The sequence below is a fragment of the Labeo rohita genome, chromosome 7 (assembly GCF_022985175.1).
Source record: "Labeo rohita strain BAU-BD-2019 chromosome 7, IGBB_LRoh.1.0, whole genome shotgun sequence".
Classification (NCBI taxonomy): domain Eukaryota; kingdom Metazoa; phylum Chordata; class Actinopteri; order Cypriniformes; family Cyprinidae; genus Labeo; species Labeo rohita.
In genome coordinates, this window is record NC_066875.1 from 51,513,188 (window position 1) to 51,526,774 (window position 13,587).

General features: G+C 43.1%; 1 pseudogene; it reads left to right on the top strand.

Moving 5' to 3' along the window:
• The first annotated feature begins 754 nt into the window (after window positions 1–754).
• LOC127167577 (uncharacterized) lies at window positions 755–9,345 on the top strand (annotated as a pseudogene).
• Window positions 9,346–13,587: the final 4,242 nt, after the last annotated feature.

A 13,587-nucleotide genomic window follows, 5' to 3' on the forward strand; every position in this document is an offset into this window, starting at 1 on the left:
CATATTGTTTGAACATCTTCCAATGCAATTATGCCTAACACTTTTCTGAAGATTCATAAATTATACAGACGTACACCATAGTAGTTGCTGTTGGTTCTCTTATACAGAAAAGATATTTTTCTGATTCATTTTTCTGCATTATTCCTCAACCTGTACCAGGAGCATTTTCTCGGAGGAGGTAAGCAAGACCTACGAACCCTAGCCTTGGATTTGGTGAACCTCTTTTTGCTTGAAAAATACAAACATTATGAGACAAACAAAAATGAAAACATCCCAGTTCAGTTGCTCAGGCACGTCATTAAAAATAACACTCATGCCTACTTTGGTACTTTAAACAGTTTTTGGAGGTGCTGTTTGTCTACAATCAGGGACAGAACAGTGTCTGATGGCCTTATATGACGCTTGTGATTGATGCTTGAGACTGGAGTTGTTAGGAGCTCGTCTGTAGCATTTTTCACTTTGTTTATCATAAATTTTTCAAATTATTGGGGGAAATGTATATGTCGATATCTACTGTAGTTACGGCCTTGGTGTAGACCTCCACTCTGACCCGTGAGGCTGATGTGAAGGAACATTAATGTATTTAAGTTTAATAGCAATTCAGTACCTCAGAATGTTTTGACTGGGACTTTTTAATACAAAATAGAGCATTTCATAATTAAAACCTATCATATTCTAAACTAATTCATTATTTTGGTGTTAGCAGGGAGTGACTGTTCTTTGTGAACTGGACACATTTAGCCCAACGATCAACATGAATTCCAAGTAAGTCGAAATCACCTTGCTTCCTACAGGAGGGTAAATTAGTTTGTATTGTGTAGTAGGCTGCACAGTGTGAACTGTTACAACTCTGATGTGCTACAATCAGAAATAAAAAATGAACAAGAAGTCAGTATATTGGTTTTATGTTTTTGACAATAGTCTTTTTCCTAGTACCAGTCTGTCCATGTCATGATAAAATGTGTTTGCTTTTAAATTGTTTTTCTACTGAAACATGCACTAGAAGAACATATTTAACCTCATTATTCAGCATGAGTGCCTAATTTTTAAATTAACACTTTTAATGTTTAAAAATGCATTGTTTTCCATTCCACTGCAGTGGGCCTCGCATTTGGCTTTCATTCATCTTAAATGAGTTTTAAAGCCTTATATTTATGTGGCATGCATTTATAATATAATGAATGATACATCTCATAGACAGCAGACTCTTTTTCCCTCCAATCCTTAATGAGGAAAGTAATGATAATGGTAAGTGGTCCTACATCAGGTCAACTGCAAAAACTGATGACAAAACTCGGTGTCCAAACATAAAAGTAGCATGGAAACATGCCATGAGAAAACGTTAAAGTAAATATGAGTATCTTTTACACTATATATGGTTTATATATGGTTTTTACACACACACACACAGCTCAAAATATTACTGTTGTTAAATGAATGTGTTAACGTTAACGTTAATGTTACACTTTATTCTGTCGTTATCAAATGTTCTGTGTGTTATCAAATATTCAGGGTTTAGTTGAGTAAGTGTGGTGCTCTGAATAAGTCAGGGTGTGTATGGCGTGGCTGTTGCTGTGTTTGACTTGTCATCGGAGGTTGGAAATTCAGAGCTCCATGTCAGGTTTTTCAAATGGAGCACTCGGATCTCAGGAACCCGGTCCACCTTGCTCAACCCCAAGTTAAGACTTCAAGATGGCTGGTCCCTATGTGAGCAAAAGTGATAGCTATAAATACTATAATATTCATAAAGCTTCTATTATATTCCTGCGTCATTATTGAGTCATAGACTCATTACTGCCCAACCTCTATCTGTGAACATGTTGCTATATGAATTGAATATTATATGAATTATTATATGAATATTAATATTAATATAAATCTTGTCCTGCAAAATGTGTCATAATTGTCTCAGAAGTAAAAGAACTGAAGGGAGCTGGAGGTAACTCGCCATGACATCAGTCGGACATGATATCAGTGCGTCTGCCTCTCATCCACTTGTGAGTTAAATAAGCCGGTTGCAATAAAAAGACCAAAATACTCTCTCGCAAATCAGATTGGGAGGCCTTTATGCTCATGCTGATCAGTGGATGTCAGGATTGACAACTGTTCAGCTAGTTTCCTATTAAAGCGCCTCACAAATCCGTTACTCGGAGGGTGGAGTGATTCTCACTGCGCACACATGATAGAGAATACCCTGGACTCAAAATGTATCCCCTGATAACTTACTTACTTTGAGAGACCCCAAACCTAGTAAACATACCCTTGATTGAAGCATTGGCAACAGTCCAAGCCTCTTAGGTAGCCCAAATGCGTCAGACCATTTGATAAAGTAAACCACAGCAGTCAAGACAAAGCAATTCCTTTGTGTGTGTCTACATTTTGGTGGCTGTTTCAACTCTTTCTCCACAAAAATTCTGACATTTCCCTTCATCTTAATTTTGCAGAGAGTCAAGGCTACCAGACGGAAAACCAGTTTTGATTCAAGAAGGATCTCCAAAACGATTCCGTCTACATACAGAGAGGGAAGTGCTTCAAAAAAATGGGAAAGTCAGAAAATGGACTTATGGGACTAGAGATGCCAGTAAACCAAACAAAATTGTTCTGCTGGTGGGAGAGACTGGTGCTGGTAAGACGACTCTCATCAACACCATGGTCAACTATTTACTGGAGGTGACATTTGAGGAAGAAATATGGTATGAAATCACAGAAGAAGCAGCCAGGGATCAATCAGAATCACAAACCTCTGAAATCACCATGTATGAGGTCTTTCCTGTAGAGAATCCTGTATCTCTCACCATCATCGATACTCCAGGCTACGGAGACACTAGAGGACTGGAAAAAGATCTGGAAGTTGCTGAGAATTTATCTGCTCTGTTTCAGAGCAATGATGGAGTTCGTGAAATTGATGCTGTGTGTTTTGTGATTCAAGCAGCTAAGAATCGTTTCTCAGACAGACAGCATTACATTATCAGTTCAATTCTGTCTTTGTTTGGAAAAGACATTGTGGACAACATTGTGTTTTTAATCACACACTCTGATGGTATGGCACCCCAAAATGTCCTTGGTGCTATAAATAAAGCTAAAATCCCCTGCAGAAGAGACAAAAACGGCCAACCGGTTTATTTCTTATTCAACAATCGACAGGCTGATCATCGTCAAAATGAGAGACGTTACCTTCGTGCTCAAAGAGATGCCTGGGAAGACAGCATGGAAGAGATGAAGAAATTTCTTGAGTCTCTGGATGAAAAAAATAGAAGAAGTTTAGAGTTGACTTCAGATGTCCTGATGGAGCGCATACAATTTAAAGCGTTTATCTGCAACTTACAACTGCAAATTCAAGAGAAGGAGCTGAAAAAAGCTGAAAAACTTCAGATTCAGGAGGCAATGATGCAAAACAAGGAAAAGATAGAAAAGTGTAAAAACTTCACCATTACAGTCAAAAAGACAGTCAAACTGAAAGTTCCCATCGAGAGCAAATCATGGAAGCACAGGAAGGCGACGACCTGCACCGTCTGTGAGGAAAACTGCCATGAGTTTGACTGCTGGTGGGCTTCTGATCCCAGCAAATGTAAAGTCATGAAAAGATGGCCACTGCACTGTGTGCACAGGGAAGTGTCACCACAGCAAACACGTCAAAGAAAACAAGAAATATGTCAGCAAAACCTCAACCATGACAATGACATTTGACAGTTTTAAAAAGGAATATGAAAAAGCTCAAAAACAAACTCAGACGTTTTTGGTTTTAATGCAACATCTTGACAAAGATCTGCAGGAGATTGAGGACCAAAAGTTCATTCTTCTGTTCAATGCTTACAGGACCATCAAGCATCTGTCTCAGATCGCATTAAAACCAGACTCTGCCTTCACTCTTCAGCATCTCGACTTCTTCATCCCCAGAGTGAGGGAGGCTGGGAAAGAAAACTGGGTGCGGGAGCTGGAGGAAATGAGGAGAAGCGCGGAAGCTGAAGAAACCAATAAAGATGCTCTGAGTTACCTTCAAGCAGGTCTGTCAAACTGGAATATTTCTTTAGTGGGCACTGAACAAACGCAGTGAGGACAAGAGATGAAAATGAAGAAGAAAATACAATGAGAAATCTATGCAGGTGTCTTTCGATAGATCTGAAAATAAAAGAAATTTTTTAATCATAGTTTCAAGATCATTTTAATCTGTTTTAGTGTTAATTTACAATGCAAGCCACTCCAATTTGTTTGTTTATGAACTGTAATAATAAATGTTTATATTTAATTTAGTGTACTGGATAATAGTTTTACAAAATAAAAAGTTGCATCTGTTAATGTTGATGTGTTTACTCTTTGTGTTTATGCTCTTTTACATTTTATCAATTACTAGAGTCTTTCCTTTGTATGTCTTTTGCTTTTATTGTGTTTTTTCCCTAATATTGTCTAATATTTCCCTAATAATTTTACATAAGTCTTGTTAAATTAATAATATTTTACATTATCAGCTTTGTTTTTCTTAATTGGTTTTATCTCAGCCAATTTCTCCATTAAGCCAGCAGCCCTCTTATTGTCAGGTTAGTGACAATTTGTCCAGGAAGAGGTACACAAATAAGTCATTTAAAACAGAATTTGTCTGAATAAGTCCTTAAAACAATTCTGTTTCCCCAGAATTGGAATTAGATTTTCAAAGCCATTTTGAAATAGCCATTTTAGTTTATTGTTACACATTTCATGTTTGATTTCATTTGGACTGAGGCCTTACAAATGATGTTATGCAGGCCTTTTTAAAAGGATTTATTTATGTCTACATCTATATAGCCCCTTTCCCATATTTCAGACATATTTTAGGAGTTTTGTTAAATGAACTTCAGTGCATGCTGTACAGCTGCAGATATAATTTTCAGTTTAATAAGTGAATGCACACAGAACATTATAATTCATCGTAAGTCACTCTGAATAAAGACAGGCCTATTTCAAAAATGCACCCATGTGTTATATTCAAATGTGAGCCAGATGTATACATTGACCAGAAGGGGGCGTTCTATTACTGTGGATAAAGCAGGTTTCTCCTACAATGAGCCTGTCACTTTAAGGCACTGAAATAACAGCATGGTATGCCTTTAAAAAATAAATGTATAACAACACTGCTCTATTCACAATTACTTTAAATGTATTTGCTTAGCAAGATTCTCTTTTAAATGTTTCTGCCTCGCTTACACATTATGAGAAAATCTGTGCAGTGCCATGTGTCTGTGTTCATGCACACAGCTAAATAGGCTGTTTCTCACGTGACAAAAATGGCGGATAATGTGAAGATGTTACTTCCCTCAAGGAATAAATGAAAATCCGTGATAAAAAAATCCGCGGTAGGTACGAATGCGAGATATGGAATCACTTTGCAAACAAAAACACAAGCCATGGACAATCCATCAGTCTTTTCAAGCATCAAGTCCCAGTTATACAGAACTTCAGAGATTGACAGGTGTGCATGAAAACATTATACACAGGTCGATTCGACTAATAATTTTAGAAAATGTAGTCGATTTTAATTACAGTAGCTGTGTTGTTGCAGTGACACACAAGTCCAAAACTTCTTGTTTGGATTTCTAATTTAAATTGTTATTTATGATATGCTATTATGTTTTGTTTGGAAAAACATGTAATAGTATTTTGTAGCTAGTTTTATACAGTTTATGGCTTGTTTTGTTCACAGCCTGGTTATGTTAATAAACAGCTCCTCTGTATGTTACCATGTTTGTAGCATCACAAGTCAAATAACCTATCAATCACCAAGAAATGATTTTGAGTTTGAAAATGAAAACTGTCATCGTTTACTTACCCTTATGTTGAAATCTCATTGTGTTTAAGTGTGTGTTTGTGTTCAGCAGATAAAAAGTGATTCAAATGACATGAGGGGGAGTAAAAGATGAAAAAATTTTCATTTTTGTGTGAGCAATCCCTTTAAGATGTTTTTCCCATTAATCCATTAAATGCAGATGAAATATGTTTTCTTGCAGGTATGTTTGATTTGTAGCCATGATCAGTCATAGATTTATTTATATAAATGCACAACAAAATCTTTCTATTTTTAACCCAAAACATGATGTAGTGTTGCAGTATGTTTACGTATGTGTAGCTGTACTCTTTTGACTAGACAAAGTTTTTCATAATTCACAGTTCTTGAAACACCTTTTTGAAAGTTCATTTTAAGGATTTAAAATATCCTTATGAATATTACACTTTTAATAAAAGTATAAAAGTTCTGTCAGCATCTAATACTAAAATTTGTTTAAAATACAATTAGAGACTTAATTAAGCATTTGTCTTGAATGTTTACATTTTGTCACCAATAAATGAAAGCACATCTTGTTTTAGATATCTGCAAGAATTTTGTTAGATCAGCAGTTTTAATACATTTGACAAAAAGACACCGGCAGAAAACACGGTGCCCAAAGAGAAAACTCTTTCGAGACCGCATGACGTGACATGTACAAATTCCAGCTCATTTTTAAGTCAAAGTAATTTGCTCAATTTTTGCCCAGAAAAACTCAATTTTTTCAGTCAGATTCAGTCTGTGATTCTGCTGTGCTTTCTGCCCTCTTCAACTTCATTACAGCATCTTTAACATTCATCTTTAATTCATCTGCAGGCATACACTTCATTTGAATTTTTTTTTTTTTTTTTTTTTAAATATTGCCTGATGCTTTTTGCTCTTGGCTTGATAATTAGCCAAGCCAACTTGATTTATAAAGAACCAGAATGCACCAGCTCACCATCTGAGTCAGATGAGTTTTAAAGTTCATTGTCTTTTCTACAGCTTTGCAGAGCTTAAACAATGTGCTTTATTTCTTGTAGATGTGATACTGTGGAATGATAGACATTCAGACACAGAGGACAGAATATGTCACTTTTGCCATCATTTTTTCATCAATATCTACTTGTTCACATATTTCCCTCAGAAGCTCATCCAGTGTTTTCTCATTGGTGTTTTTCAGTGTTTTTAATTTTGGACTCAGTGTGATCCAAAATCTTGCCATTTTGGAAAATCAAATCTGTCACTTGTGAATCTCCACTTAATGATGGATTTTTGTCATCCCAAGTGTGAATATCTTTATTACTGCGATTGAATTATTTAAACAAAGCTTTAAACAAATTAATAACATTATCTTATTCCCATTGTCCATCCTTAAGCAGTGAAAGCAGTCTGGATGACAGCAGTTTTCCTGATGGTTCTGTTTTCAAAACTTCGTAAATTCAGTTGAGAGATCATGTTTTTTTTTGAATGTTACTTCATAATACATCATAAAGACATTTTTTTAAGCTACACTGTAACTTTGCCCTCTAGCGGTTAAAAAATAAAACTACATGCATGTTTCAGGTTTTGTTAGACTCTGTCACTTTCCCTTTTTGCTTGTGGACACTGTAAGAGTATGTTTGGCCAATATATCTTGCTTGTTGTGACAACTTTCAGCTTCACTCCACTCGCACACTATGCATTTGACCGACTAGCCAAAGTTACTTCTCTCTGTTTACAAATATGACATAACTTGTATGAGTGAATGATGTATTTATACAATCTATCCCAACCACTCTAAAATATGAAAGTGTATCACTGTAAGAAAGGTATTTCTGAAAATGGATTTGTTCTGCAATCTACCATTATTATTATTTGTATTGTTTATGTATTTATTTTTTAACCAAAACAAGTGACATATTGTAGCTTTAAATACCTGTTTAAATACACATTATTCTGGTCTGAATCAAGTAAGTAATGCATATGAACATTGTCCTACAGCATTCTGTGAGGTTGCTCCATGCTGTTGCACTGGTGAGAATAATTGACTTTTTTCCCCTATGATTAAGAAAATACATTAAATCTTGTTAAAATAACAATATTTGTCCTTTTTCACAGTTTTTATATTTTCCAAAATTAAAACCAAGTAAACAAAAATGTGTTTTGATTTTGCATTGTTAAAGAATAATCTAATTTATTCAAAATAATCAGAAATTTGTCTAACAGTGCACTCCTTGCCTAAATCTTGGATTTAAAATTCAGTTATTGGCAAAATTCAACCTGTGTTGATCAATAAAGTAAATCATAGAAACATTTATTTTGTTGCTGCTTTCTAATTTAGTATAGCCTTCATTCTATCTCAACAAACACCTACATTTTCAAAGCACTGTAAACTGAGTCTTGATATTTATCACAGTGCCGTATTTCTCGCTGTGGTTTAAAAAAAAAAAAAAATCATATTTATAATATATGCATCATTGTAATTATTAATTATGATATTAATATGAGTAAACCACAACAATTAAAAAACAAAAACATACACACATCTATCTATAGCAAGAGTCACAGAACCAAATCCTGAGGATTCACTGCTGGATTTAAATCAACAACAACCTCCGCGGTTGTTGTCCCGTCCGAGGCGGACGCTGAACTGTCGGCTATGCTCCTCCGGGCCGCCGAGGGGATCGGGTTGGAGGTCCCTAAGGTGCCACCCCCTGATCCTTCAATTGGATGATTGGTTTCTGGGGACGAGGTCTGCGGCACCGCCGCGCTCGCCTCCAGTGCCTTTCTTCCCGGAGGTGCATGATGAGTTGGTCAGGGCGTGGCGGGCCCCTTATTCGGCTCGTTCGCGTTCTACCTCCTCAGCCCTCACTACCCTTGACGGCGGGGCGGCCAGGGGGTACGAGGGGGTCCCTCAGGTTGAGCGTGCAGTTGCGGTGCATTTATGCCCGCAAGACGCCGCCACCTGGCGGGGCTCTCCGCGCCTCCCATCCAAAGCCTGTAGGCTTTCGTCGGCTCTTACCGGCAGAGCCTACAGTGCTGCGGGCCAGGCCGCCACTGCCCTGCACGCCATGGCCACCCTGCAGGTCTATCAGGCCAAGGCGTTGAAAGAACTGCACAAGGGTAGTCCTGACCAAGCGGTGTTGCAGGAGCTGCGTGCAGCGACTGACTTTGCTCTTCGGGCGACTAAAGTCACGGCGCAGTCCCTTGGTCAGGTGATGTCCACACTCGTGGTCCAGGAACGCCACCTCTGGCTGAACCTGGCGCAGATGGCAGATGTCGACAAAGCACGCTTTCTCGAAGCTCCCGTCTCCCAGGCCGGCCTCTTCGGCGACACTGTCGAGGACCTTGCCCAGCAGTTCTCAGCAGTTCAGAAGCAGACTGAGGCGATCAGTCACATCTTGCCCCGGCGCGTGACTCCTAGCAAGTCCCCGGGTGCCTTGCCTCAGCCTGCTCGTCGCCGAGGGCGCCCCCCTGCGGCCCCCAAGAAGCAAGAACAACCTGCTCCGTCTCCGGCTGAGGCCCATGATGCGTGCCTCGCCGCCAGACGTTGTGGCCGCCGCAGGGGAGCGGCGCCGCCCGCTGCTTAGGAGCCCCCCCAAACATCCAAGACCCGCAGGTCTACGCGGTGCTCCTGACAAGGGCAGCCTGGAGATGATGGAAGCTGCTCTTCAGGGGACGACAACATCTGTCCCCCCACTCCCTGCGTGCGGAGATTGGAGTCTTACTGGCGAAAGACTCAATCGAGCCTGTCCCTCCAGGCGAGATGAGGTCGGGGTTTTACAGCCCTTACTTCATCGTGCCCAAGAAGAGCGGTGGGACCAATCCTGGATCTTCGAGTCTTGAATCGGTCCCTTCTCAGGCTGCCGTTCAAAATGCTCACTTCGAAACGCATCCTTTTGTGCGTTTGACACCAGGATTGGTTTGCGGCCATAGACCTGAAGGACGCGTACTTTCACGTCTCGATTTTGCCTCGACACAGACCCTTTCTACGGTTTGCTTTCGAGGGTCGAGTGTATCAGTACAAGGTGCTCCCATTTGGCCTGTCCCTGTCCCCTCGCGTCTTTACGAAGGTCGCGGAGGGGGCCCTGAACCCGCTATGGCAGAAGGGCGTTCGCATTCTCAACTATCTCGACGACTGGCTCATCATGGCTCACTCGCGAGATCAGTTGTGCGAACACAGGGACCTGGTGCTCCAGCACCTCAGCCATCTGGGCCTTCGGGTCAACCGAGAGAAGAGCAAACTCTCCCCAGTGCAGAGGATCTCTTTTCTCGGCATGGAGCTGGACTTGATCAATATGACAGCCTGCCTCACCAACGAGCGCACGCAGTCGGTGCTGAACTGTCTGAAATCTTTCAGGCACAAAACAGCGGTTCCTCTCAAAACATTTCAGAGGCTCCTGGGGCATATGGCAGCCGCAGTAACGCTGCTCGGCCTGCTTCATAAGAGACCGCTTCAGCGCTGGCTACACGATCGAGTCCCGAGATGGGCATGGCACCGTGGCACACTCCGGATTGGCGTTTCCCCGCAGTGTCGCTGCCTATTCAGCTCGTGGTCAGACCCTGCTTACCTACGGGCCGGAGTTCCCTTAGGACAGGTCTCCAGGCATGTTGTGGTTCACACAGATGCCTCCTCCACGGGTTGGGGTGCTGTATGCAACGGGCAAGCAGCCTCGGGCTCCTGGACAGGACCTCGACTGCTTTGTCCCATCAGTTGCCTGGAGTTGCTAGCAGTGCTTCTCGCGCTGCGTCGCTTTCTTCCGATGCTCCGCCACAAGCACGTGCTTGTCCGTACGGACAACACTGCGACCGTAGCGTACATCAACCATCAGGGTGGTCTACGCTCCCGTCGTATGTCGCAACTCGCCCGCCATCTGCTCCTGTGGAGTCAGACGCGGCTGAAATTGCTGCGCGCAGTTCACATTCCAGGGGAGCTCAACCGTGCAGCCGATCAGCTCTCACGGCAGCCCACCCACCCTGGAGAATGGCAACTCCACCCCCAGACAGTCCAGCTGATTTGGAGTCGATTCGGCGAGGCCCAGATAGATCTGTTCGCCTCCCTGGAATCCTCCCACTGCCAGCTGTACTACTCCCTCAGCGAGGCTCCCCTCGGCAGGGACGCACTGGCACACAGCTGGCCTCCGGTGCCCAAGTACGCCTTTCCCCCAGTGAGCCTCCTTGCACAGACCCTGTGCAAGATCAGGGAGGACGGGGAGCAGGTTCTGTTGGTTGCGCCCTACTGGCCCACCCGGACCTGGTTTGTCGACCTCACGCTTCTCGCGACAGCCCCTCCCCGGAAGATTCCCCTGAGGAAGGACCTTCTTTCTCAGGGGATGGGCACAATTTGGCACCCGCGTCCCGATCTATGGAACCTGCATGTGTGGCTTCTGGACGGGACACGGTAGACCTCGCCGGCCTTCCACAGGCCGTGATTGAAACGATCACTCAGTCTAGAGCCCCCTCCACGAGGCAGGCCTACGCTCTGACGTGGGGTCTCTTCGTTGACTGGTGTGCCTCCCGTGGGGAGGACCCACAGAGATGCCCGATCGCAGTGGTGCTTTCCTTTCTGCAAGAGAAGTTGAAGCGTAGGCTGTCCCCTTCAACTCTCAAAGTGTATGTCGCGGCCATAGCGGCATACTACGATGCAGTCGATGGAGAATCCATCGGGAAGCATCAACTGGTCGTGAGGTTCCTCAGAGGTGCGCGTAGGGTTAACCCCCCTAGACCGCACCTCATACCCTCTTGGGATCTCTCTGTCGCCCTTCTGGGCCTGCGGGGACCTCCCTTCGAGCCGCTGGTTTCAGTCGAGCTTAAGTACCTGTCGCTTAAGACAGCGCTCCTGACCGCGCTCGCCTCCATCAAGAGGGTCGGGGACCTACAAGCCTTCTCTGTCAACGAAGCGTGCCTGGAGTTCGGGCCGGCTGATTCTCACGTTATCCTGAGACCCCGGCCCGGCTATGTGCCCAAGGTTCCCACCACACCCTTCCGGGATCAGGTGGTGAACCTGCAAGCTCTGCCCCCGGAGGAGGCAGACCCGGCCTTAGTGTTGCTGTGTCCCGTTCGTGCCTTACGGGTTTACGTGGACCACACCCGGAGCTTCAGACACTCCGAGCAGCTCTTTGTTTGCTTCGGAGGACAGCAGAAGGGAAATGCTGTCTCCAAGCGGAGGTTGGCCCATTGGGTGGTAGATGCCTATGAAAGCCAGGGGGAGCCGTGCCCCCTAGGAGTTCGAGCTCACTCCACTCGGAGCGTTGCCTCCTCCTATGCGCTTGCGCACGGCGCCTCACTAGCAGACATCTGCAGAGCTGCGGGCTGGGCGACACCTAACACCTTCGCGAGATTCTATAATCTCCGCGTCGAGCCCCTGTCCTCCCGTGTGTTAAGGTAACATCAGGTAATTTGCGGGAGGCCGGCAGGTGTCGGCTTGCTGCGCCATTCCCACCAGATCCATGCGCTATCTCCCAGTATGTTCCCTCCGGCGAACCTGGGTCCTCCATGCCCTGCAGTCAGGACTAGATGCGGAGTAGTCCGCGACTGTGCTCCGACTGGGTCTCCTTCGCCCAGAAGGTTGTGGCAAAATGTCTCAGTATTTTTCCACAGTCAGCCAGAAGGCTGTGTTTTCCCTCATATATCTATAGCCAGAATAGATATTCTCAGTTCCCATATGTAACGTCGTAGTGAAACAACTGAAGGGGAACGTCTAGGTTACGTACGTAACCCTCGTTCCCTGAAGGAGGGAACGGAGATGTTACATCCCCTGCCACAACCCTAGGCTGCGCTGACGCCAGGCTGCGGCTCGGCTCCTCAGCAAAAACCTGATGAGTGGATGTGTGCCGCCATCTTATATACCCGTATGTACGGGGGAGTGGCGTAGCGCGCAACTCCACTCGCCAATTCCATTGGCCTTTTTTGTAAAGCTCAGAGGTGATTGGGCACTCAAGCGAGTTCCCATATGTAACGTCTCCGTTCTCCCTCCTTCAGGGAACGAGGGTTACGTACGTAACCTAGACGTTTTCTCTCCCAGCCTCCCTCACTCTGGGGATGAAGAAGTCGAGATGCTGAAGAGTGAAGGCAGAGTCTGGTTTTAATGCGATCTGAGACAGATGCTTGATGGTCTGGTAAGTTTCAGACAGAAGATTTGACTTTTGGTCCTCTATCTCCTTCAGGTTTTTGTCAAGGTGTTTCATTAAAACCAAATATGTCTTGGTTAGTTCGTGGGTGTTTTCATATTCCTTTTTTGTAATATTATACACTGTAGCATTTAAAAGCTTGAAGTCATGCTTTAAACTGATCAAAAGTGATGATAAAGACATTTATAATGTTACAAAAGATTTCTATTTCAGATAAATAAATACGTAAAATCCCAGGACAACCCAAGCCTGAATGTTTGCTGCTAATTATTACTCCGCATTGTCTGACATGAATATTCCATTCATTCATAAGACGCAGCAGCGATTCTATCAGCGATTTGACAGCTATTGAGTTAGAAAATAGGTTTAAGATCTGCCAGTGCAGTCTTTATCAGCCCTTTCTTTCTTTATTATTAGGTTTTAATTAATTGAAATTTTATATAAGAGGACAATGTATTTAATATTTTGTAATTGTTAGTTATGTGCTTGTTTTGTTTTGTTTTAAAATGTTGATTTGCCCCGCTTTAAGTGATTGGTTCTCTAAAGACTTTTTGGAGGATTTTACAGAATCACGGGAAGATACAGAGAAACGTTAAAAAGGTGAAGTAAGGAGATATAGTTTTTGTGGAGCATTGCTTGTGTCAGTGTGTGTTGTTTTTATTCATTTTTTCTTCACTGGATGATTTATTTGGCTAAGGTAGG